Source organism: Meles meles, chromosome 4, assembly GCF_922984935.1.
Source record: "Meles meles chromosome 4, mMelMel3.1 paternal haplotype, whole genome shotgun sequence".
NCBI classification, from domain to species: Eukaryota; Metazoa; Chordata; class Mammalia; order Carnivora; family Mustelidae; genus Meles; species Meles meles.
In genome coordinates this window covers 31,977,488-32,004,468 of record NC_060069.1, presented here as the reverse complement: position 1 = coordinate 32,004,468, position 26,981 = coordinate 31,977,488, and the positions used below count along the sequence as shown (strand labels likewise).

Here is a 26,981-nt window from a genome sequence, read left to right as displayed (position 1 = left end):
GGTCCAGGAGATCTGTGCATGCCCGTTATGGCACATGTTGACTTGACAACAGGAAAGACATCTCTCGACATTTACTCTCAGGCTAACACCAATGGGAGGTATGAAATTTTTTCTATACAAGCCATATTGCCAGTGTTCTCTCACCCCTTGGTAATGTTTTTAGGCTCAAAGTAAGATTACCTCAGTCTCTAACATGATACAAAGCTGAATTAATCTCCGAAATGATATGTTTTTCAAACTTTTCTGTAAAAAAAACAAAACAAAACAAAAAAAAACTCAGCTGAGAGGTTGCCAAAGCTTCACCTTGCTGCAGTCATCGTGCCAAGTTAAACTTCCTGGTGCTTCAGATGCAGGGGTGCCAGCCCTCAGATGCCAAGCACAGGAGCGTCCTAGGGGGGTGCTGAAATGCAAGTTCCAGCGGTTTACTGCTCTCGGGGGGGGGGGGGGGTAGGAGATGTTAGTCCGTGAGCCCCTGCCAAGTGATCTCATTTGCTACCAAAATACTTCTTGGACTGCCCTGTTTGAGTTGTGCGATATTCTCTAAAAGAGGCCTGGCCGATTTAAATATACTGTTTGGTGTTTGTCACAACCTCAGGCTCAAGCTTCTAGAGACTAGAAAATCAGTTTGTTTTGGGAATCATCTTTAGGCCAAGCATCATTCTCATCTCACAGGAGGAGCCAGACTCGTTGATTTATTGCCCATACATTCTGGAGATGATGCTCAAACCAGGGACCTTTAGATCCACGGATAGGGAGGATGCCAGAGGGGGCTGCTGTGGGCCAGGCCAGGTTGAATGACTCTGCCTCCTGCACTTGGTAGGCTCCCATTGCCTTAGCAAGAAGCTGCCGTGGAGTGAGTCCCTAGAATGGCTGAGGCCCAGGAAAATGTTGTTGTCTTACCTCAGGGTCTTTTAAAATTAATGATTTTTTAATATTTATAAATGAGAGCAAAATTTGAGATGAGTATGTATTTTTTTTATTGTGGCCTGTCCAGGCAGTGCGGGGGAATCAGAATGCTAGCCTGATGGCTGGGTGGCAGGCAGCAGCGAGGAGGCCTTAGCTAGCTGTCACCTTTATTTATTGACGCGATACCTCCCGTGCAAGGCATGGACCACACTGTGCTCTAGAGGAAGGATGATGACTGCACAGACTGAGCACATGTGTGTAAGACATTATTTTGAATACCAGTTTGAAATTTTTCATAATACAGTTTTTAAAAAGTGAATTAGCATTTAAAAAGTGAATTATCATATTTGAGAACAAGAAGGAGATATTCGAAGATAAAAATGTAACTAACTTAGGGTGCCTGAGTGGCTCAGTTGGTTAAGCGGCTCCCTTCAGCTCAGGTCATGATCCCAGGGTCCTGGGATCGAGCCCTGCATCAGGCTCCCTGCTCAGCAGGGAGTCTGCTTCTCCCTTTCCCTCTGTGTGTGTTCTCTCTTGCTCCCTCTTGCTTTCACTCTCTGTCAAATAAATAAATAAAATCTTTTTTTTTTAAATGTAACTAACTTAATCTCTTGTTAAGTATGACAAAAGGACTGGAAAACAAAATCAGGGAGTTTCCAAAAGGTAAAATGAAAAAATGAACAGAGAAAACCAGGGAAGAATAATATTTAAAAATTTTTATTAGCACATCCAGGAGTTTTAATGTCTGACTAATAAGAATTCCAAGGAGAAGGAACACAGAAATAGAAAGAAGGAAATTATCCTAGAAAAAATACAAGAGAAGTTTCAGAACTGAGGATCAAGTCAAGGCACTCTAGATTAAAACATGCAATGAATGAGGGGTCCCTGATTGGCTCAGTCAGGGGAGCATGCAACTTTTGATCTCAGGGTTATGAGTTTGAGCCCCACTTTGGGTGTAGAGATGACTTTAAAAAATAAAATCTTAAGAAGAAAAGTACAACAAACGAAAAAAATGGCTCACACCGACATGTATTGTCATCAGCGTTTGAAACTCTAAACAGTGAATTATAAAAGCTTTTAGAGGGGGAAAACTTGTCACAAACGAATGAAAATCAGAAAGCTAGCAGAGTTTTTAACATCAGTACTGGAAGCTAGAAGACAATGGAACAAAGTCAACAAAAACTTTGAGGGGAATTTTCCATTTAGAATTTTATACTCAGCTGAACTTTCAGTCGCATGTGAAGATAGAACAAACACATTTTCTGTCTGCAAGGACTCAAAACTTTGCTTCCTGTGGATCCTTTTCTAGGAAACAACCAGACTAAATACTTCAGCAAAATGAGGAAATAAATAAAAAAGGCAAAAGAAACAGAATCCAGAAGGCAGGGCACCAACACAAGAAAACGGTACAGAGAAGCCCAGTGTGTATAAAATTGGCTTAGCTGTTTTGGAATTCACAGATTATCAGACATATCTGGCCATTTGGAAAATAATATTTTTTGATAGTTCAGGCAGGGTGTTCAGAAGAATTTGAATAAAAGTGCATAGAAGATTAAACAAATTAAATAAAAAGGAAAATGTTAACTACAAGGAAAAAATGGTACACAGAAAAAAAATCAGAGTAAACTTGGCTTTTCAGTGAAGAGTTCTTTCTCATTATAATGTTAAGGAAGGGGAAGTGTGGTAGATGGTGTAAAAGAGCTGAAATCTAAATTATTATAACAAAATTAATAGATGAAGGATAAATAGATAAACCAAGAAATGGCAATATTAACATATTATTTGGTTTTTAAAAAAACTAAAAGCTTTGAAATTTGCCTCAGTATTTGCCTGGTAGTTTTTTAATTCATATTTTTCAAATATTTGATGTAAGGGGCACCTGAATGGCTCAGTCGTTAAGCGTCTGCCTTCAGCTCAGGTCATGATCCCAGGGGCCTGGGATTGAGCCCCACATCAGACTCCCTACCTAGACTGGTGGGAGGCCTGCTGCTGCTTCTCCCACTCCCCTGCATGTGTTTCCTCTCTCGCTGTGTCTCTCTCTCTGTCAAATAAATAAATGAAATCTTAAAAATTATTTAAACCATGGGATTTTGTCTGCTCTGATAAAAATGAAAATTATTAAAAAAATAAAATAAAAGGTCCAAAGTTTGGCAATCAGTGGTAAATTCAAGCGTGCATCATTCAATAAGCTTTTGCTGGCATAGGAGTCACCTGTGTGGTGGATGACGGCACACAAAGTCTTGATTGGATCTAGGCTCTCTGTCTCCAGGTTCTTTGTCACAGGATATTCTTCTTGTCCTCTGGCAGGTGACTAGGCTTTCTCCTGCTCCAGTCATACCAGGTTTCAGGTGAGGTTATAAGACAGAGTAGTGGTGTGAGCCTCTTAACAGGAAGGGAGGGAGGGAGGGCGTGGGGAGGGAGGAAGGAAGGAAGGAGAAAATCCCCTTCATAGATGAATTTAGAAAACAATTTGGCACTTTGCTATTGAGACAGCTTCAGGGAAATTCTTTTAAAATGCATCCAAGCTGGATCTGGCATCAGATGACGATTCCACTTCTTACCCTGTGAAGGCTGTTGGTGTGGCTCAGTGTGTCTCAAGGCCAGCCCCAGAGAGTAGAGTTAACCGGTGGGCACACCAGGCTGTCCTGTTTTCACCACTGCCCAGGTTGGAGTTGGGGAGTGGTACTGAGGGTTCTAGGCTTGCCCAACCTGGAGATGGCCAACCTGATCCACCTAGAAAACATAGACTGGACCAGATTTCCCTCCCAGGGGTAAGCTTTCCACAGTATCACCCCTACTCACTGGAGGTGACTTATCATAAATCTGGGACCTATCCCAGTCTAGACTAATCCATCTGGGCTCACCAAATCTCTTAGAATTGGACCACCCAGACCATGGCCGTATTTAAGCAGCCATTCAGTTCTCTATACTCTACTCCTGATGACCAACACTCACTGAAAGAAGTGACTGCACAGGAAAGAGCCTTTTCTACTCCTACACACAGGTGTGTGCAGGGCACCAGGCCAGCTGCAAGCTAGGACACAGCTGTTTGTGTACATGGGTCTGTGGTAAAGCCCAGACTCTCCTCTCTCGCAGGCTTGGAGTGCAATTTTACAGTGGAAATGACTGTACCACACTCCTAGCTGGGGAGGACCCCTTGCACTTTCAGTTAGCTAAGGTTTAACCTGTTTATGGAAGTGTTCTCCTTCGAAAACAACATCTTTTATTTTTCAGGTAGTGAGCCATTTTTAAAAATCTTGTTGGTTTATTATGGAAGTAATACATGCTTCTAACAGATTGAAACAATACAAAAGTATATTAGAAAAGGATTTCCCCATCCTAATCCCATTCATAGGAAAAAGGTATATATGTATGTATATAAAACTTTATATAACATAGACATACATATACATATATGTATACAGCATACATATACATGCACATATCTTTGCAAACAACCATGACTCAACATATATGGTTATTGTTCAACAAAAATGAGATCTAACCTATGCAATGCACCTTTTTTCTGTTGACATATATTATAGACATCTTTGCATATTATATAGATTTACCTCATTCTCAGAAATATTCTTTATAAGGATGGCGTCTTCATTTATCTAAGCCCCCTGTTGATGGACATTTGGATTCTTCTAGACTTTTGATATTAAATTCTTGATGCAATAACATCCTTAATTCTGAAATCAAACAGCCTTAGTTCAGGTTCCAGATAGTTTATACTTTGTGACCTGTAGCAAGTTATTTAAACTCTGTGCCTCAGTTTCCTGATATGTAATAGGGGAATAAAATTGTCCTCAGAGTGTCCCTATGAAAAAAGTTAAGTAAGATAATATATAATCTATTTAGCATATTATACTAATGACAGCTAGTGTTTATTGAGTGCTTCCTATCAGCCTGTCACTGGGTGGGTAAACAAATACCACAGTTTCATGCATTAACCTTATAACACATTTTTTTATATCTGCAAAAGAAAGTCCTACATTATTATTATTGAAATGACATCAGCTATCCCTATGCATCTACTCCTCCAGGTAAATTTTTAAATCAACTTTCCACCTACCTCCCATCAGTATGACAGGTTTTTTTTTTTTTTTTTTTTTAATCTAGCTGGAATTTTGAAGGGTGTTTATATTCTTGAAGGTTGCCAGAGTAGGAAGACCCTTGGAGTTGAGCTAAAGAGAACTGGATAGTCTCACAGTATCCCTCCAAAGCCTCGTGACCACGGGCAGTTCATGTAAATGCTCTGAATGGCTGCAGCTTCCCTATCTAGTAACCAGGAGGGATGATCCTTATGGGAGTAGAGGGTGATGATATTGTAAAAAGCCCTGGAAGAGTACCTGACAATGAATATTTTTAAAGTGTGCTTGCTTTGGAGACAAGCGTTTTCACTTTGTCTTCTGGTCCTCTGTCATCAGCACCATTTTCAGTGGCAACTCTAAGATGATCTTCAGTGAAAAGAGTTTGTTTAAGAGCGAGAAGTGCATGAGCGAGCAGGATGAAGTTGAAGGCCTCCGCTTCCTGTGCAAGGCAAGCTGAACATTTATGATCAGTGAAGATTAGCCAAAGGGGAGGAAAGGGAATTGGGACAAACATAGACTGTTCCGTTGTGCCGGCATGTGCCACCAACCATGGCATGGACTTCCTGCTGCAGGACACAGCTGACCTTTGGAGACTCACTGTCTGGATGAGGCTGTCCTTTAGCAGGACAGCACACAGCTGTTGTTTAGATGTCGGAGGCTGGTTAATGACTGTGTTTGGCAGTCAACTTGGGATGTTAGCAGTTTGGAAAACAGTCTACTTCTCGGTTTAAGGAAGGCGAGTATGAAGGGAATCTTTGTGTTGCTAACAGGTTGTTTGGTAATCCTGCCTTGAACAAAAATTAACACTTAGCAGCAGCTTTAAAAAGTATTAAGAGAACTCATAAAAGTCAGAGCAGATGTGCAGGAGAAGGTCACACTTCCGGAGCTCTCTTGGGAACTATTTCTGGACTAACAAATCCAACAAACATGTTAATTCAGGTTGAGATTTCTAATGCAAATATTGACTCAATCTCAGCCTTTTGCAGTTAATTCTCCAACTTGAATGTGACCTTTCAGGCTACCTTGGCCTGTTTTCTTTTCTTGTGCCTCATACCTTGCCCACCCTTCATTTTGAACTCTCAGTCGGTGAGCTTTTAATAGTTCTGCATTCTGTCTGTAGGTCTGAATAATGTTAAGAGGCATAAATTGAACTATTCCTCCCTTTCCCAGTGGCATTCTTGTGGGAAACGAGGAAGGAGAAGAGACTGTTGAGACCAGGAAATCTTGGTGGAATGTAAATGATTCCCAGACTTAGATCAGATTACGTAGAAATAGCTTCTTATCCACTATTTACCATTTCAGGAAAAACTGAGGACAGGTTGTTTTGTTGATCTTCCCCTGCCCACTTCACATGATTTTTTAAAAAATTACTGCTCATTTTAAAACACGTGTTTTAAAGTTTCTGTGAATTGGTGTGCAAACTGCTGCATAGCTAGCAAACTTGCAGGGTAGAATGGAAAGCTTTAACTGAAAGATATGACCAATATACTATATATTTACTTCACTTTATTCCTGAAGAATATGTTCACTGGATATAGAATTCTGGGTTGAGAATTTTTTTTTTTTTTTTTTTTTTAACCCCAGATGCTGTTTTACCATCTCCTGGCTTCCTTGGTTTCTGATGACAAGTCAGTGGTCACTGGAATCATTTTTGACTTTATGGAATTTATCCTTTTTCTCTGGCTGCTTTCAAGATTTTCCTGTCTTTATCTTTGGTTTTATTTATCCTGCTTAGAGTTCATTGAGCTTCTTAAATCTGTAAATTTAGGTTTTTATACCAAATTTGGAGAATTTTCGGCCATTATTTCTTCAAATATTTTTCTGCCCCATTCTTTCTCTCTTCTCCTTCTGAGACTGTGGTTATACCTATGATAGACTGACTTACTCTCTTAATTCCAGTGTAGTTAACATCCAGTGTTTTATTAGTTTCAGGTGTACAATATAGCAGTTCAGTAGTTCTGTACAACACTTGGTGCTCATCACAAGTGCACTCTCCTTCATCCCCATCACCTACTTCACCCATCTCCCTACCCAGCTCCCCTCTGGTAACTGATAGTTTGTAGTTAAGAATCTGTTTCTTGGTTTATCTCTCTCTTTCTCTCTCTCTTTCTCTTTCTTTGGCTCATTTGTTTTGTTTCTTAAATTCCACATATGAGTGAAATTATATGGTATTTGTCTTTCTCTGACTGACTTATTTCACTTAATGTTATATGCTCTTGCTCCATCCATGTCATTGCAAAGGGCAAGATTTCGTTCTTTTTAATGGCTGAATAATACTCCATTGTGTATATGTACCACCTCTTCTATATTCATTCATCTATTGATGGACACTCGAGCTGCTTCTAAAATTTGACTATTGTAAATAATGCTGCTATAAACATAGGCACACATGTATTCCTTTGAATTGGTCTTTTTTAATTTCTCAGGTTGACACCCAGTAGTATGATTACTGGATTATAGGGTAATTCTATTTTTAACCTGTTGAGGTACTTCCATACTGTTTTCTCTAGTGGCTGTACCACTTTGCATTCCCATCAATAGTGCAAGAGTTTCCTTTTTCTTCACATCTTTGCCAATAGTTGTTTTCTGTGTTTTTGATTTTAGCCATTCTGACAGGTGTGAAGAACATCTCACTGTAGTTTTGATTTGCATTTTCCTAATAATGAGTGATGTTGAACATCTTTTCAGGTGTCTGTTGGCCACTATGATAGACCTTTTGGTATTGTCCTATAGGTCTGATGTTCTGTGGGTTTTTTGTTGTTGTTTTTTGTCTTTTTTAATTCAGTCTTTTATTTCTCTCTGTTCTTCAGATTGGGTAATTTCCATTGGTCTGTCTTCAAGATCACTGACACTTTCCAATATCATTTCCATTCAATTAAGTTCACCAGTGATTTTTTTTTGGAAATTTTATATATAGTTTTTTTTTTTTTTAATAGAACCTCCAATTGGTTCTCTTTTATAGTCTATTTCTCTGCCAAGATTTTCTGTATATTTCATATATTCTTTCATGCCACTGAGCATAATTATAATAGCTGCTTTAAAATCCTTATCTGCTAGGGGTGCCTATGTGGCTCAGTGGGTTAAGCATCTGCCTTCAGCTCAGGTCATGATCTCAGGATCCTGGGATCGAGCCCTGTATCGGGCTCTCTACTTATTGGGGAGCCTGCTTCCCTCTCTCTCTGCTTCCCTCTCTGCCTGCTTGTGATCTCTGCCTGTCAAATAAATAAGGTCTTTAAAAAAATAAAAAATAAAAATAATAAAATAAAATCCTTATCTTCTAGTTGCAACATCTGGGTTATCTTGGGATTACTGTTTATTGTCTGTTTTCTTGAGGGTGGACTGCATTTTCCTATTTCTGTGTATGTTTAATAATTTCAGATTGTATTCTAAACATTGTACTACTACATTATGGAGACTCTGGATTCTATTATATTCCTCTGAGGAGGTTTTGCAGGGTTGGGGGAGATTATTTTTTATTTTGGTTTTTGCCTTAGCTAGCAATTACCTTGGTTGAACTAAAACCACAAACCTTGGCCATTGGGCTAAGCATCTCAGTTCTTGGCTCAGTTCTTTTATCCTTAGCTAGGTTGCTGAGAGTCTGTCCCATGCATGCATGTCTCAGGAGATTTGGACAGAGTTTTTACACAGAATTTGAGGCTTTCTCTTTCTGGCTCTATTCTTTCTGGGATTCCCTCTTCACTTTCCAGTGGCTGTGGTGGTCCCGAAATCTGTCTCTGAAAGACTGCATGCTTTCTGTTGGAGTTTTAGCCACTCAGCATGGCACTGACCACAGCCTCCCACCAGGCTAAAGGCTATAATAAAATTGAGAACCCCATCTATGTCTTTTCCTTTCTCCCACATCTCAGCCCTCCTGCAGAATCTTCCTATTTTTTGTCTTTTTTCAGTGCTTCAGGCAATTGTTTTTATATTTTGTCTGAGTGTACAGCTTTTTCCAGGAGAATTGGTCCAGTAGGAGCTAACTTGCCCATACCAGAGGTGGAACCAAAAGCATACTTTTAAAAGAACATTTGAAGTGCAAACTGCTCCTTCCTATAATTAGTTCAGATTAGCAAATTTGAAAAATATATCTATAAGTAGATGAAGACATGGGACTTGAAAACTTCTAGAGGAAACAGTTATTTTTAGGGTCCCAGTAAACTAGAGTTAACATAATATGTTAACTACTGTTAACAAATAAGCAACATAGTTCATTGTATACTGCAGCATATTAATGAGATACCAGAAGCTTCTTTGTTAAATCTTTTAGTCAAAGTTTCTTTTTCATACTAGCCAACTGAAAGGTGCCAGGCAGCAACTTACATACCAATTCACGTACAACTTACATACCAATTCAGAATTAAAGGGAGAAAAAAAAATTGCCCAGTCAGAATTGGAGATTTTCCCACTATCAGCAGCTGATAGATCAATTACACACACACACACACACACACACACACACACATCAGTAAAAGGCATAGATGAAGACATAAGCCAGATTGATGTTTGTAGAATACTACATTCAGCAGCAGGATGCACATTCTTTTCAATTGTACATAGCATGTTTACCACATCAGTCAAAATGCTGGACCATAAAATGAGTCTCAATAAAGTTTAAAAATTTGGAATATGTAAAGAATGTAGTATATCCTCTGACTACATTGGAATTAAATTAGAAATCAATAGCAAAAATATATCTTGAGGAAACCCCAGATATTTGGAAATTCAGGAGCACACTTGTAAATAATCTGTGTTTCAAAGAAGAAATCATAAGGGTATTCAAAAATAGTTGTAACTAAATGATAATGAAAATATAACATCAAAATTTATAGGATGCAGCTAAAGCAGTACTTAGAGGAAATTTTAGAACTTTAAATGTTTGTTTTATAAGATGATTTTTAAAAAGATTTTATTTATTTATTTACTTACCAGAGAGAGAGGAGGGGCAGAGGGAGAAGGAGAAAGAAAATCCAAAGCAGTCTCTGCTGAGCGCTGAGCTGGCTAGAGGCTCGATCCCATGACCCTGAGATCATGATCTGAACCAAAATCAAGAGTTGGAGGTTTAACCATCTGAACCACCCAGGCACCTCAAAAAGAAAAATCTTAAATGCGCTGTACAACAGAAATTTCTGTGGCAATGGAAATGTTCTGTATCTTTGTTGTCAAGTCTGATAGCCACTAATCATATGTGGCTTTAATTTTTAATTTAATTTAAATTTAGATACCCACATGTGGTCATTGGCTACCATATCAGATAAGACAGGTCTAAAACTCAATGACTGAAGGTTTCTTCTTAAGAAAAATATCTAAAATAAGTAGTAAGAAGGACATGAAAAAGATAAGAACAGTGGGGAGGAGCAGCAGCAGCCAGGCCACCCAGCTTCACAGAGGCTCTGCACACACCTGGCCCCACAGGCACAGGCACCGAGTACTCGCCCACTTCCCACCACGATGCCCAAGAGGAAGGTCCACTCCGGCAAGGGGGCAGCAAAAGAGGAGCCCAAGAGATCGTTGAGGTTGTCAGCTAAACCTGCACCTGCAAAAGTGAAAATGAAGCAAAAAAAAAAGCAGCAGGAGAGGATAAATCTTCAGACAAAAAAGTGCCTACAGAAGGGAAAAGGGGAGCTAAGGCAAGAGAGGCTGAAGTACCTAACCAAGAAACGAAAGACTTACCTACAGAGAAACTAAAAATGAGGAGAGTCCAGCCCCTGATGAAACAAGAGAGAAAGAAGCCATCTGATTAATATCATATACCATGTCTTCTTATCATATACCATGCCTCCCTTCTTGTACAATCCAGAGAAATATTTTTATCAACTGTTTCATAAATCCAAATTTTTTAGTAGTTCTAGAAACATTTTTAAGAAAGAGAGAATCCCACTTCATCCTATTTTTAAAGAGATTTTATTTATTTATTTGACACGGAAAGAGAGATCACAAGTAGGCGGAGAGGCAGGCAGAGAGAGAGAGGAGGAAGCAGGCTCCCCACTGAGCAGAGACCCTGGGATCATGACCTGAGCCAAAGGCAGAGGCTTTAACCCACTGAGTCACCCAGGCATCCTTCATCCTATTTTTTTAAGTGTAAATGCTTTTTTTTATCAGAGGTGAAATGATTTGTTGGTTGTTCATTTTTTGGTACAACCAGAGAATAGTGAGATATTGAATATGGGAGGCTTTGATTGTCGTGTGTGTCAGCTCAACTTCCCATAGATGGGGTAGTTCGTATATCCTATAATACCAAGCATACTAAATGGCATTTTGGAGTCAGTCGTGAATTTAATATGTCTTGAACATTTTAAATTACTTCTGTTTGCATGTTGTTTTTTGGTAGAATTGTTTCCTAAAGAAAACCACTCCTTGATCTTGGTTCTCCCTGTCAGAATTTTATGCACTCTGTAACATCTTGGTCTGGTAGTCCAGTTTTCCTAGTAACTTGTTAATGTGCTGTGCAAGATTGAAAATTTGAGAATGTAGTGTATGTGATATTAAATTGTAAATTCACATGACTTAATAGGTGATAGTGTATTAACATTTGAAGATACTGATACTTGACATACTGTTAAGGAAAATTTGCCTTCAAATTTTAAGCCAGAAGGTCACTGGAATAACTTAGAAAAGAATCATAACTACATGATTTTTAAGATTTTCAGTACGTATGTTAAGAATTGTGTACAAATTGAAATGTTTCTACTGATCCCATAAAAACTCAGTTATGAAAAAATAAAGATAAGAGCATGTCAGTAAACTGGAAAATAGAAAAAAGAAGAGAAAAACCATAAATCCAAATGCTTTGTCTTTTAAAAGATCAGTAAAATTGATTAGATAAATAAATAGCACTCATTACCAAGAACCAGAATGAAAGAGGTGTTACCAATCCTACAGACATTAAAAAATTAATAAGGGAATATTAGGAACAACTTTATGCCAAAAAATTCACCAATTTAGATGAATTCTATAAATTCTTTGAAAAATACAACTCATCAAAACTGATACCTGGGAGTACCTGGGTGGCTCAGTTGGTGAAGCGTCTGCTTTTGGCTCAGGTCATGATCCCAGGGTCCTGGGTTTAAGCCCTGCATCAGGCTCTCTGGTTAGCAGGGAGTCTGTTTCTCCCTCTCCCTTTGCCCCTCCCCATTGCTTGTACCATCTCTCTCTCCTTTTTGCAAATTAATAAGTCTACTTAAAAAACAAACTGACACCTGATGAAACAGAAAATCTGAATAGTGCTATGTCTATAAAAAAATTCTAATTCAGTGTCAGAGACCTTCCCACAAGCAATTTGGAACTCTCAGTGATGGTGGGAATGTAAAATGATATAACCAGTTTGGAAAGCTCTAGCATTTCTTTCCTTTTCTTTCTTTCTTTCTTTTTTTAAGTAGGCTCCACCCATGCCCAGTGTAGAGCCCAGCATGGGGCTTGAACTCTGACCCTGAGATCAAGACCTGAGCTGAAATCAAGAGTTGGACACTTAACTGCCACCCAGGCACCCCTCTAGCATTTCTTATAAAATTAAATATATCCTTATTTGACTCAGCAGTTTTCTCACAGTTATTTACACAAGAGAAATTGAAATATATATTGACAACACTTATAAAGCCCGTGTGTCCCCATTAGTAGGAAAATGAATACAGAAACAGTAGGATACAATGGAATGCTACTTAGCAATATCAAGGAAAAAATTACTAATACATGCAACATGTATGAAACTAAAAAACTGAGTGAAAGAAGCCTTCCACAAAAAGGAGTATTTAGTATTTGATTCCATTTCTATCAAATTCTAAAATGGGCAAAACTAATCTTTGGTGGAGGGAAAAATCAAAACAGTGGTTCCTTATAGCAAAGTAGGGATTTTTTTAACTCATGTGTATATGTTTATGTAAATTCAGTGTATATACATTTAAGATTTGGGCACTTCACTGAATATAAATTTTACCTCAAGAGAAAAATAATGACTGCAGTGCAGCGAATTGAGCCTTTATTGGATATGCCTTTATAAACAAGAAAAATGTACTATGAACACATTTGTTCTGAGTTTCTTAAGCACTGTTAATAAGCAAAGGACCACAGAATAATTAACTAATTAATTAATATGAATCGAGCATTTTCCCTGTCTTCTGGAAACTTGCAGTCTGATGAAGAATATAAAACAAACATACCAATAATAGAGTACAGAATATGATACATTCTGATTAGCAATAGGGACAAGCTGGTGTGGTTGTTCAGGGGAATGAGCATATTTAGGTTGGAGGAACCATGGTGGCTGCATGAAGGAAGGGATATATTGAATACCAATGGACAGAAGGCCTCAGCAGGGGAGATGGTATCCCAGGTGCAGAAGGGAGCCTGTGCAGGTGTTGGGAGAGTGTGGAATAAAGGTAGAAAGGTGAGACCAGGGCCCTGAAAACCAGGTTTGGATTTTATTCAATAGATAGGTGGGAGACATTGTGTCTTTGCACAAGGCCAGGAGACAGATGCTTTAACATAAATGTTACTTAATAGTACCTAGAAACACTGGAAGCCCAGATGGGATCCCTGACCCCCTCCTCACTGTAAGGCTTTGTTCCAATCGTGTGCTCCCTTGGAGGGGTGCCCAGGCCCCAGCTTCGATTTGAAGAAATTAGATTAGAGGATCTCCATTGCCCTTCCAGTTCCAACAGTCTGTGATCTTGTGGCCGCTTGAAAAAGTTGTTGCTCAAACAGTAAATATTTCCTCTTGTAATATTACTGTACTCTGTTAGCCAATTCTTTCTTCATCAAGTCTGGATTGTGCTGTTAGATATATTACAAATCCTGTATTCAAGTGTTAGAGCTCTAAGCTGTTGCTGGGTGATAAGGCTGCTTTTTGCAGAGTTTTAACATTTCAAGCTATTGAACTTTCACATTCTGAAAAAATCACTGATGTCATGATGTTAAGCCAGATGAGGGTTATAGGGGTTGATATATGTATGTATATGTCATACTTCATGGGAATCTGGGAGTTCTGCATCTGTCATGGATGAGTCTGAATAATCTGAACTTGAAATGAGACTCCTCACAGAATGCTTACAGCATTCTGGTAATTTCTGAGTGCAAAGAAATGGAATCTTAAAACTGTGCGGAACAACACAATTTCTTTAGATTAAAAGAGTATCTTTTACCATGTGAGTTTTTATTAAATCTGATGTCTTCTGCTCTTTGGCCCCAAAGATCAGAGTTCCCCAAAATATATATTGAACCATTGGATGCGTGATGAAAAATTAACTTTCCATCTCTAAGTATCCAGGTCCAGGTGGACACCTGCTGTGTCAAGTGTGAAGAAAAGATAATGGAGATACTGTTTCTTCCAGACCACTGGGTCCAAGTGTTTGATGTGGGGAAAGAAAGGATAGGCTGAGAAAGTTGTGTGGTGTGGGAACACAAACTCCTCAGGAAGAAAAAGATAAAGAAAGGTAGCCCAGAGCACTTCCATAATAAATTTGCCATGGCTGTGGTGGTTTGCTGGCTAGCTTAGCCCCAGTTCGAAAGACTCAAGGTTGATGCTTACGGAGTGCTAGTTACACAGAGAACGGAGCTGCAGAGACAACATATCTTTTAGCATCCATTCACTTTTCTTCTTAATAGGGAGAGAAACCAAATCCTGACCTCATCAGAACACCAGACCACCTCTCTCCAGGTGTCTGATATCTATGCTCTGTGAACTTGGCAGAGATGGTCTTTTACAGGGAGGGTCTTCTCTCAGGGATCCCCAGTGAGAAGGGTCTCAGATCAGAGCTGCTTCAAAGGAGTAGGGGATGTGCCTCTAGACCCAGGCCCCAATTAAGGGGGGTGGTGTTTTTCTTTTGCTGGGAAGTGAGGAGTGCCACATCAGAGACTCTCTTCCACTTTAAAAGTATTTCACCGAAATGTCTGCTTTCTGGCTGTTGGCAAATAGTGTGTTTTGAAGCCAGATATCCTGTCCAAATAGTAATAACAATGTCACAACTTAAGTCACTAATATGCTTTCCCCTTTCTTCAATTTATTTATAACCATTTTTCTTGTGGTTATAAAAGAAACTACAGAAATTATAGAAAACATACAAAATGTAGAGACAAAAAAGTCATGCATAATACCACAACTTAAAGGTGTTAATTGTTGCTAGCTTTTTTATTACTCTCCTTGCCTTTTGAATTTCTCTTAATATGTGCATATATAATGTCATAAGGGGATCATGGGAAGTTTAGCACATGGATAGCTTAATATGTCAGCTGTTTTTCACATGAGAGTTTTTCCCAAATTATAAGACCCCTTAGAGAATATCATATTTAATGACTATAGAATACTCAATCTCTTCTGTGGACATAATATCACCTTTTTTTTTTTAAAGATTTTATTTATTTATTTGACAGAGAGAGATCACACGTAGGCAGAGAGGCAGGCAGAGAGTCCGATGTGGGGCTCGATCCCAGGACCCTGGGATCATGACCTGAGCCAAAAGCAGAGGCTTTAACCCACTGAGCCACCCAGGCACCCCAGCATCACTTTTTGAAATAGTACCTCGCAGATGCAACGTGGGGGGCTTGGGGGGAGTAGGAAAAGAATAAATGACACGAGATGGGATCGGGGGAGATAAACCATAAGAGACTTAATCTCACAAAACAAACTGAGGGTTGCTGGGGGGAGGGGGCTAGGGAGAGGGTGGTGGGGTTATAGACATTGGGGAAGGTATGTGCTATGGTGAGTGCTGTGAAGTGTATAAACCTGGCGATTCACAGACCTGCACCCCTGGGCTAATAATACATTATATATTAATTTAAAAAAGTACCTCGCTCTTAGACTTTTAGATTGTTTCCAATGTTCTGTTGTAAAAGCAACAGTATCCTTGGTTGTAAGAGATACGCTTCTGTTTCTAGGGAAGGAAGAGAAATGCTTAAGTTTGCCAGGGTGCCTAATACCCCTAACTGAGCCTTGTCAGGGCCTTTGTCTGGCTTTCTGTGGATGCTGGGTCCAGACTGAAGGAACAGAGGGGGAGTCTTCCAATCCACTGATAATGGCAGGAGCCACTCTATATGTGTGCTGCCCTTCCCAGGGGACAGGAAGGCTCTGGGAATGGGAGTCCATCTCAGGGGACAAACCCCCTGTTCCCAATAGCCCCGGTAGGCCCAAGGACCTAACCCTTCCTCACTCTCTTTTCCTCAGAAAGAATACCTTTTAATGGGTTCCCAGTTGGCTGTGGTCATAGATACTAAAACAGAGGAGCTTGAAATGGCTTGGAGCCTATTTGGCCTAACAACAACAACAACAGTAGCTAATATTTATTGGGCATCTGCTATGATGTGTTAAGTGCTTTACATACTGCATCTTATTGAATTTGCAGACCCTTTGTTCTGAGAGCAAGAAGTAGTGCTGCCCCCTGGAAAACAAGCAAGATAGGCTCTGAGAATATACAGAGTGTTTGGAGCCCAGTCCCGCCATTTACCAGCAGCTCTATGACTGTATCATATGCAGGTGTATCAGGAATGCGTTTAGCTGCAAAACTCAGAAAACCCAACCAAGAGTGGCTTAAATAAGTAAGTAGTGGGGCGCCTGGGTGGCTCAGTGGGTTAAAGCCTCTGCCTTCGGCTCAGGTCGTGATCTCGGGGTCCTGGGATTCAGTCCCACATCAGGCTCTCTGCTGGGTGGGGAGCCTGCTTCCTCCTCTCTCTCTACCTACCTCTCTGCCTACTTATGATCTCTCTCTCTGTCAAATAAATAAATAAAATCTTTAGAAAAAACAACAACAACAACAACTAAGTAAGTAGTTCTTTCTCAGGCACAGTGAGAATTCTGAAAGGAGCCAGTCCAGGGCTCACGCAGTGTCACCAGGGACTCAGTCTCTTACCTTCCTACCTGTGCTGTTCCTGGCACGTGGCTTTCCTCCTCATGGTGGCAGATGGCTGCTGCATCTGAAGCAGGAAGAAGTAGGGCAGAAAGCAGGGCCAATCGCTCCATCAGGAAGGCAGAAGCTTTTCCCTAAATGCTCGCTTATGTCTGATTGGCCAGAAGTCTGTTATGTGGCCACTTAGGTGTAAGGGGCTCTTTGGGAGAAGTTTCAGCTGCACGCACTGCCGTACCTAAAGAGATCAGGGTTCTGTTGGATAGGGAGGCAGTGGGATTCATTTAATATCTTGGAAGCTCAGTTGTTCCTCTGGTAATAATTCCTTCCTATTCTAGTTGGGCTTTTTTCAGCCTCTAGGAGGTGTCCAGTTTGTCAGCATATGGGAGCTCCTTGGGACAAGGGGGACACTCAGGCCTGGGTCCCAGCCACATACACACCATTCACCCAGGGCCTGTGTACTTCCCGGCAGACCCCTTAACACCTCATCACTCAGGATGTACCAGGAACTCTAAGTAACCACTGTCAGGCCATCACTTTAGAATGGGCTTCCAGGGCTCCTTACCCTGGGGATTCTTCCAGGCATGCAAAGCTGGTCTCTTTGCTACATTTTTCTCTTGCTTCTACTGCCCTTTCTACTGTCTCACCCCAGCTTCTGTCCTTGCTGCCACTGCTGTGTCTCACAGTCAAATCCCCCCCAAAGAGATGATGTCTTGGGTCAGTCATCACTCATGAGGAGCATCACAGGCAGATTCTTACACCAGACCACCCCAGTGGTCCCCAATCACCCTTTAGCCACAGGACACACTGTGGCTTCTTTCCTCGACAGAGACCTGTGGCTGTGGCAGGTGCTAATGGATCCCAGTCCCTGCACAGATATATTATATCAGAGTCTCAGGCACATAGCTCTGAACAACTGTAGGGACAGGAGCACCATGTACCGTGAAATGCGCAGGAGTTCTGTTCCAGGAAACTCTGTTCCCCCGAAGTCAAGTAACAGGGAGGTACAGGCCCAGCTGGGCCTCTCTGGGCCCTGAGTCAAATGCCAGAGCCAGGCAAAGATGGCTGGCTTGGTTAAGACCGTGAGACAGGGGCGCCTGGGTGGCTCAGTGGGTTAAAGCCTCTGCCTTCAGCTCAGGTCATGATCTCAGGGTCCTGGGATCGAGTCCCGCATCAGGCTCTTTTCTCAGCAGACAGCCTGCTTCCTCCTGTCTCTCTCTGCCTGCCTCTCTGCCTACTTGCGCTCTCTCTCTGTCAAATTTTAAAAAAAACTTAAAAAAAACAAAAAAACAAAAAAACAACTTAGGGGCTCCTGGGTGGCTCAGTGGGTTAAAGCCTCTGCTTTTGGCTCAGGTCATGATCTCCGGATCCTGGGATCGAGCCCCACATGGGGCTCTCTGCTCAGCAGGGAGCCTGCTTCCCTACTCTGTGCCTGCCTCTCTGCCCACTTGTGATCTCTGTCAAATAAGTAAATCTAAAAAAAAAAAAAAGAAGAAAATACTGTGAGACAGGGTAGGTTGGGGGTTGCAGGCGTGATTCCTGTGTACCTGGCTGTTGGAGAGCCATGCACCAACCTGGGCCATGGGCTTACTGATGGCAGGGCAGAGAGGAGAATGTGGGTTCTCTGGAGAGGGAGGAGAGGTCTTGGGAAAAGGCTATTACTAGTCAGATTGCTGGCATTCCTGAGGAGGACCTTGTTTGAAAAGCAGGCTGCACCCTCCGTCCCAAGCCACCCAGAGGTGAGAGGCAGTTATCAGGACAAATGAGGGAATGTGTGTGCACATACTTTGAAATGGTGACTCATTCCAGAGGCCTCCTGGTTGGTGTTATTACAGCTGCTGCTGCTGCTGCCACAAAACAGCTTTGAACCCTGAGGTGTGAGGCTGCCTAGAGGTAGGAGCAGGGAGTTGGGGGGTGGGGGACTTGCAGGGCAGCCTGAGACATGAGAGCCTGTGGTCAGTGATCGGGGAAGGGGCCCACAGGATGGATGAATAAGGCTCTGTCTCCTCTGTAGTGGCTGTAGGGTATTTGTGTGATTTCTGGTGCAGATAGAGAGCAGATCTGGGCCAGAGGGTCAAATGCCAGAGTCAGGCAAGGATGCCCTTGTTGGTGCAAGGCTGTCCAGGCGAACAGTCAGCAGAGGGTGTGGCACACCTCCACCAGATCCTGTCCCTGTTGGCCATGCAATGGCTTCAGAGCAAACTGGGCGCAAGCTCGAAGTCTCTTGGGAGAGAAATCCCGTTGTCCCTTTTCTCTTGTTCACCCTGCATCTGTTGCGAAGCTGCGGCAGGTCAGGGCGCTGCCACTGCTGGGCAGAGTTCCTGCCAAGCCCATGCAGTTGTTTCCAGCTGGTGCCAGGTCTGCCAGCCAGCTTCCCACAGCCACTGCCGCTGGGCGACTGGTTCGTAGAAGCGGCACACGCGTGAGCTGTAAGAGTGTCAGCGGAAAGTAGTTGGGGGCCCCCCTCCCTCACCAGATCCCTACCACACATTCGCTGGCCCCGGGACTTCTCCTTCAGCCTGTCCAGGGTAAGAGAGCTGTGCAGCAAATCTCCTGAGCGTGAACAGTTCTGTGGAATAAAGTTGGCTCTGTGGGCTGGCTGCCTGTCAGACGGCCAGCCAAATGGCCCTCTGCTAAAACTCTGAACTTGATTATGTGACATTTTTGTTTGAATCAGAGAGGAAAGCTGGATTGCTGAGCAGAGCCAAGCTGGTCATGGCTCTTGTTTCAGCTGTTTAGCACTAATTCCCTTTGGGGGAGAATCCTCACTGGGCCCCTTTTTAGACACCCAGGAGAAGAAAGAGAGGCACAGGCTTTCAAGCTTTAGAGGCCACTCCAGCAGGTGGAAAATCCAGGGTACTCCTCTCACCCACACTGAGAAAAAGCTTCGTTTGTGAAGGGCTGTGCCGAGGGAGAATTGGCTCACCCTAGTGCTGACCCACTGGAAGAGATGGGATCAGGGGGTGACCATCAGGGGTGAGAGGTCCCCTTCCAGTCCCTGTCCAGAGCAGAGCTCCAGACCCTGAGACAAGGCACGAGGAAGGGCACACCTCACCGTTGTCTGGGCACTCAGCCCTCAGCAATCTGCTCAGCCCCCTTTCCATGGGGAAAACACGTATGGCCATGAGTCCCCTTCATCCCCACATTCCAGGACACATCTCCCTGCTGTGTCATGGTCCAAATTTCTGCCACTTCCTTCTCCACATTCTGTGATCTGGAAAAGTGGTTTTTCTGCCCATCCTTGCATCTTGACTACAATAGCACAACAGCCTCCTAACGAGGCTTCCTGCCTCTGGGTCTCATCATCGTCGTCGTCAGCAGCATCCTGTATATATTTGTAGCATAACTTGCCAGAGCATGGTGCAGTCTAATTATTCCTCTGTTTGGAAGCTCTCAGTGCCTCCTCACTGCCTGCAAGAGACAGAAGAAAATGGGAGAACCTTCCTTTGAGATTTGGTTCCCACTTGACACTCTGAGTCTTACTACATTTTGTCCTGCCCACAGCCCCAACACAGATGCTCAGGAAACACTGAGAGATGGAGTGAATGAATATAAAAATTAGGAAGCCAAATAAGAGTTCTGTGGTGTTTTAAAATTTTCTCTAGAGGTATCATGCTAATATATGTGTGAGATTAATCATTGATAATCTTTTCATGGTTTTCTTGAGCTATGTCTCTTATCCAAAGAATTGGGAACCCTTCTTATTTTAAAAAGACGGCGAGGTTTATAGAATATATAAGGAAATTGAAAGTCAAATAACATTTTGATGTTTAATTTTTGAATTTGTAGCTCAGACAGTGCTTCCAAAAAGGATTTCGATCATTTGCTCTTTTTTTAGCCAGTCACTTCTCTAGTCAAATTTTAAAAGGTTTGGAAGAACATGTGATTTTTAAAATATCCTGGAGGACTTTTCCATGCCTGGGCAGCTCATGGGTCAATGCACAGCTATTTTTCTGTGTAAGTAGAGTGGGAGTGTGCTCTGCCCGTTCACTGAAGGTTGGGGGCCTGGTTTTCTGAACTGGGAGGTTGGATGGAAGGACTTCCTTTTTCCCCCTCTTGTGCCACAGCTGGGCTTCACTACAGAACTCCAGACATGTGCTACCCCATTTATGTTTGCATGCCTGTACCTACTGCAAGGTATTTTCTTCTGAGCTGATCCCTTTAAATTGTGGGGAGTCTGACTCCTGTGTCAAAGGTATAGGACACAGGTGTGAACAAAGTAGTCATTTGGAGAATAGTGCCAAGATAGTGTAGACTGAACCATGTAGGAGTTAGGAGTAGCTTTGGAATACACAACTCCAAATGAGATATAAATAGTTTCCAGCTGATTTGAAGGCCTATTATTTTTCAAGGTTTGAGCCATGCTTATAGGCACCTTCTGGTCAAATGAGGGTGGAGGAGTGTGGACTGGCACCCAGGGATCGAGTTCCCAGCCCAGCTCTGCAATTCATCCATTGATTTCCCTGGGAGTTGTATAGTACCTTTCAATTTAAAGGGTTGGGTCAGTCTGTTCTTGTGCTGCAGATCCTCTCTCCAGCCTTCTCCACCCTATCCTGTGCTCTGGAAGCTGATCAGTAGGGACTATATGAATGGGCTTCCTTGCTTCCTGGCCCCCCGTTGCATTCTTACCTTATAAGGAAATTATCATACAGGACATTAGGGGAGAGGGAGTGGCAGAGGAGTAGGGCCCAAGTATTGATTGTCCTGGCTCCTTGTATCTGTCTCCTGGCAGGCAGCCCTTTCCCCAGGGCACTCTGTCTGAATGTTCCAGTAGCCTCTTCTCCCTCACCCCTTTGGTCCTTAGGATGTAACTGTGGCACTGTTACGGGTCCCAGAACACTGCACTGTGGTTCCTCTAGTCCCTGCCCACCCTTTATAAATGGCCCTTTTATTAAACTCTCCTTAAATTACCCAGTTTGAGAGTGCCATCTGTTTCCTGCCAGAACCCTGATGGATACAGTTCCTAAGATCTTTTCCAGCTCTGAAAAAAGATGCCTGCAAACAGGGGAGGAGCTGGCCCTTTGGGGCTCCCATTTTTCACTCACTGCCTCCCTTCATGGTTCACCGGGATCAGGGGAGGGAGGGACTGGTAGAAACATGATCTCTAGAGCACAGAGGCACTAGGATAAGAATCACCATGCCTTGGTAGGCATAGGATGTTAAAACCCTGATTTTCAAAGAATACATGGGCATGCTCTTCCACTGTGGTCAGTGGACTTTCCCCACCTTACCCCAAGGGTGGCTCACACCATCTGAAGTAGAACTGTCCCTCCTACCCCTTGCTGCCTCTGTGACTTTGAGCAAGTGACTTCCCCCTCTGAGCCTCAGCACCTTCCATCCTTACCTGGAGTTGGTAACGCCTTCCCTGGCCTGCACATGATTGTTAAGAGGTGCAAAGGGGGAAGTCAGTGGGAAACCGCTTTGATGAACATCAAGTTCAGGACTGAAAAGGATTGTAGTCATAAACAGCTTTTATTGTGGTAGGGGTCACGGGCAGGGCACAGAGCCCAGTGGGACATTACCCCTGCTTCCGTCCTAGCCAGAAACCCGCCTTCACTCACTGTGCCCTGCTATGTGCACTTGCTGAGACATACGTGGCTCCCAGAGTGTCAATTTCAGGATCAAAGTGTGACCTCAGAGATACTAGATTACAGAATCATGTCATCAGACAGCAAGAGCAGCTTTCTGACATTCCTGGAATTCAGATCCCGGCCTTGGCGGTCGTAGGTGACCACTTATGACCCTTCCAAAAGCAGCTGCTTCAAAATAGTTCTAAGAGAGGATAAAGGATTTGAATATATTTTATTTATACATTTTTAAATTTCAAAGTTATCACAGAGACTTCTTGGCATACAAGAAAAATACCTGCTTGTAGACTACATATTTCAAGTCCAATTTTTTTCTTTAAAAAATTATAAAGGCGCTTAAAGAATTATCATATTCGCTTGGTACTGTTGATATTATGTTAGGCCATATGCATACAGCCCACATGAATAGACAAGTGGCAGAGCTGGGGGAGGCAGGAGGAGGTAAAGAAGTGACAGGCTGTGAGTCCATGGCATTCAGTGCCCTGGTGGATGCACAATTCACTGTATTTATTACCCAGCACTCTGCACAGAGCAATGTGGTGAATGGTAAGAGCATAGTACTTAATGGGAAAAAAGAAGAATGAGATGCACAAACTAGTATTTCCGTAAGTTAAAAATAGGTGCATAGAAACACCCATTGCATATTTCGTAAGCACTGTTGTGGACATAAGGATAACCTCAGGCACATTAGGAAATTTCTCACTGGGGCAAGGGGGACCGAAATGGGCCGTAGACATAAAAGGAAAAAAACTGCATGTATACATAATACAGTGTTAATCAGGAACTGTTGCGTAGGGTGAATGCAGCCCTCTGCTCCTGAGGTATAAAACAAACCAAAAGAAAGTCCTCAGTTTTTCTTTTTCTTTTAGGTTTTAAAAGAAACCTAAAAAGGGTTTTACTGTTAGTTTTGAATGGTCTTCCCCCATAGCCCTCAGTGTAGCCCCTGAACCACAGTGTAACACGTTAGTGGAACAAAAGTAATCTGTGTAGGGTCAGAGCACAGACACAGCACAAAAGCTGTGTAGAAACCACATGAAGGGAAGGAGGATGCTGTGAGCCGCCCCTCAGGCTCACTACTGGAAACTCAGCACCTGGTAGTGCCCCCCAAGTGGGCCAATGTCCATCACAGCAGGCAAGACTATTCCAAATATGGTTCTCTTTTGTTTAAAAAAAAAAAAAAAAAATCCCTTAGGGAAAGTAGAAGATACAACAAATGCATGTAAACTTATCAGAAGAGCCTTCATAAAATATTTTGAGCAATATACCCTGCTTTCTCCTTTTGATGTGTTTACTTTTAATCTCTTATGGGTAATTTTTTTTTCTGCAAAAGTGATATCCCATGTCTACATGTTCCCTTTTTACATAAATTACACTTTACGTCCTTATCCTAGTTATCTTCTCTTAGTGTTGCATTTAACAGTATTTTTCCATTTTGCTACATGGACTGTCACCATCATTTTTAATGGCCATGTAATACTTTATTGACTGAATATACCAACACTTATTAGAATGACATTTAAGCTGCTTTCCACTTATCCCCAACATATAAGTAATGCAGAAAACACTGCATGTAACCTCTTCATATTTTAAATAAGTCCCTTAGGATAGATTCAGGAAATGGAATTACTAGGTGAAAGAGTATACAAAAAGCATCTGTACCCTTGGTACAAATTACTAAATTGCTTTCAAAAAGGATTGTAGCAATTTGCACTTACAACAGTAATACATTCTTTTAGCAACATGGTTTTTAAAAGTTCTTTATTGCCAATTTAATAGTTCACATGCATTGATTTTATTTTTGTGTTTCTTTGATTAATAAAGAGATTGAAAATTTTCTAAGTTTGAGATGAGTACTTTTGTTTATATTAATATTTGGGTGGTTTTGGACTTTTCTTTTCAATTTGTACCCAACCCTTACCCAGTGTTTAGTTGTTGTCATGATTCTGCAACTGTTTTTCATTTTCCCTTTAAAATGTTTAAAAATTTTTATATAAAGTGTTTTTCTTTAAAGAAACTGATACTGATTCATTGGTGTTTTTTGTTTTATTTTGTTAGACAGATAAAAATCAAGATACTGTTGATTAAATTTGAGAAAGAAATTTTACAGCAAAGCATAATGAAAAATGCACTGAATTGAGGGCAGATAAAATGAGGTTTCAGTCCCTGAATTTGATGTCCTGGCTAGGCAGATCATTCAAGCTTTCTGAGCCTGTCTTCACTTATGCCATGGAAATTATGACCCACCTTCAACCTATGGGACTGGCTGAGCTCATGAACAAACGCTGGCATGGTGGGTTTTCTCAATAAACAGGGATCCTCTTCCTGCTCCTTGCCCTCCAGATCCTAGGGCTGAGCAGGCTGCTAAGTGTGGCTGAGTGGCTGGTCAGGAGAAACAAGCTGCAGTGCTTACCCAGGACTGCCTGTGGCGTGCCCAACCCTGCCCTGGGCCCCCCTGTTTCCTTCCAGGCAAGAGGTCCAGGGACTCAGGTTAGTTGCTATGCCCCTCTCCGATGGCTCTGAACAAGAGGGTTGTTCTGGCCTATCGGGTTACCAGCTTCCTGTTTGTCCTGCTATAGCCGAGTTCTCTCTGTCAGCAATAGGAGGGAAAGGAATAGTCCTGGATGGGTAACCTAGGTTCTCTAATTCCTCCTGCAGTGGGAAAGCCTGGCCCTTCCCACCAGGGGCTCTGTGATCCCGATCATGAGGCCGTGTGACCTTGAGCAGGCTTGACACGAAGTCCCATGTGTGGGGAGGGAATAACGGAAGGAAGGGCAAGTCACCATTGCTTGGAATTTAGAACTGTGGTGTCCAGGAACTAACACCAATGGATTTCAGTTGTATGCTGATTAAACATTAAACTTTAATTTCCCACAAAGTGAATGCACCACACATTCCCATTCTCTTCATATTCTGGGAAGGGTGGTTAAGTCATGAATGGGATTCAAATCCCAGCCCCCCTTATTAGCTATGTGACTTTGAGCGAGTGACTTAACCCTCTGCGTGCTTCAGTGTCCCTATCTATAAAATGGGAGAATAATAGTAACTACTTGGTAGGATTGCTATGAAGGTTAAATGAAGTAGTGTGAATAAAGTATTAGCACAATTCTAGGCCAGATAGAGTGACCCTAGTTTGCATAAGGCCCTAAGATTTTACTTGTTGAATTCCCTTTGAATCTATGGTTCTCAGAGGCTGAACTGCATTCTTCTCTTCAGAGATCTGGAAGTTCTGTGTAGAGGTAATTTGATGAAATTTCTCAGTTTTTTGAAGTAGATAATATTTGCGAAAGAATGTGCATCAAGAGTATAGCAGATATATTCCTGAAAAGTTAGTCGTAGAATAGAATGAATATTTTATTTTTATTGGCTTTGATTTTTAAAATTTAGGGCTAGGGGCGCTTGGGTGGCTCGGTGGGTTGGGCCTCTGCCTTTGGCTCAGGTCATGATCTCAGGGTCCTGGGATTGAGCCCCTCGTTGGGCTCTCTGCTCAGCAGGGAGCCTACTTTCCCCTCCTCCTCTGCCTACTTGTGATCTCTCTCTCTCTCTGTCAAATGAATAAATAAAATCTTAAAAAATATATAAAAAAATAAAATTTAGGGCTATATTCCCATGGGGAAAGTTGCTTGCTGCTGAAACCGATGTCCCTTTGTCCCTGACAAATACATAGAGGCTGAATTACGTTGTGCAGGGTGGGGGCTAGGGGCCCTCATGAGAGTTGTGAGCTTTAGCACATGTGAACGTGGACTGTGATGTCTGGGGGAGATGAGACGGTGGGGTATAGCTCTTCTCAAGCTCCACTGGTTCCAAGGTCAAGGCTCCTGTGGGCAAAGTCCCAGCCTCTGCCCTGCTTTATGACTGTCAGTAGGGCTTTGTTAAGTGGTGATTTTGTCCTGTGTCTTTCATGGGTGCTAGGACAGACACAGAGCCTACAGTGAGATGTAGGTAATTTAAATCACTTAATTCCCTTGCTTCTTTCAAGACAAGTTTATCATGGGCTGACTCAGTTTATTGCCGTACTCAGGAAATTGAAGCAAAGGATGAGCCCTCGATGTGGTTATGGCCGCTGCCACATTCACTTTTCCTCAGTGTGCTTTGCTGACATGACTGAATACTAACTCAGAGTATAGTACCTTTTGGGTTTCACAGACTTGGGGAGATCCCTTTTGGTAACAATTTTCAGTGCATTCGGAACTTAAGAACTAAGTCGAGGCTGCAGTGATGACTTTCTTTCTGTTACTCAGCAAGAACTGGGAGAGAATTCACAGAGGGGCAGCAGGATGTAAGAGGCAGGTAGAGCGATGTCTCTGGAACGGGGCGGGCTGAGGGATGAAGGAATAACAGAGTCTTCTTGATCTGGGGTGCAGATCACCTTCTCATTTTTCCACCGAACACCCAACAAGAAAACCCTTTGGCAAATAATAAGGATTTCTTTGCAGGCAAATAGATTTTCTTTAACATTTTAGTGAACTTCCAAAACAGGTTTCAGATTCTCTTACTAGGAAGGGCAAGACGTGAGGGAGCAGCAAGAAGCAGGAAGCTCGGAGCACCTGGGTGGCAGAGAGAGG

General features: G+C 42.2%; 1 protein-coding gene and 1 pseudogene across 5 annotated transcripts in view; both read left to right on the top strand.

Moving 5' to 3' along the window:
* Positions 1-26,981, top strand: part of CTDSPL (CTD small phosphatase like) — a 115,881-nt gene that overhangs the window by 24,249 nt on the left and 64,651 nt on the right. The window lies entirely within an intron of this gene.
* On the top strand, positions 10,452-10,740 carry LOC123939991 (annotated as a pseudogene).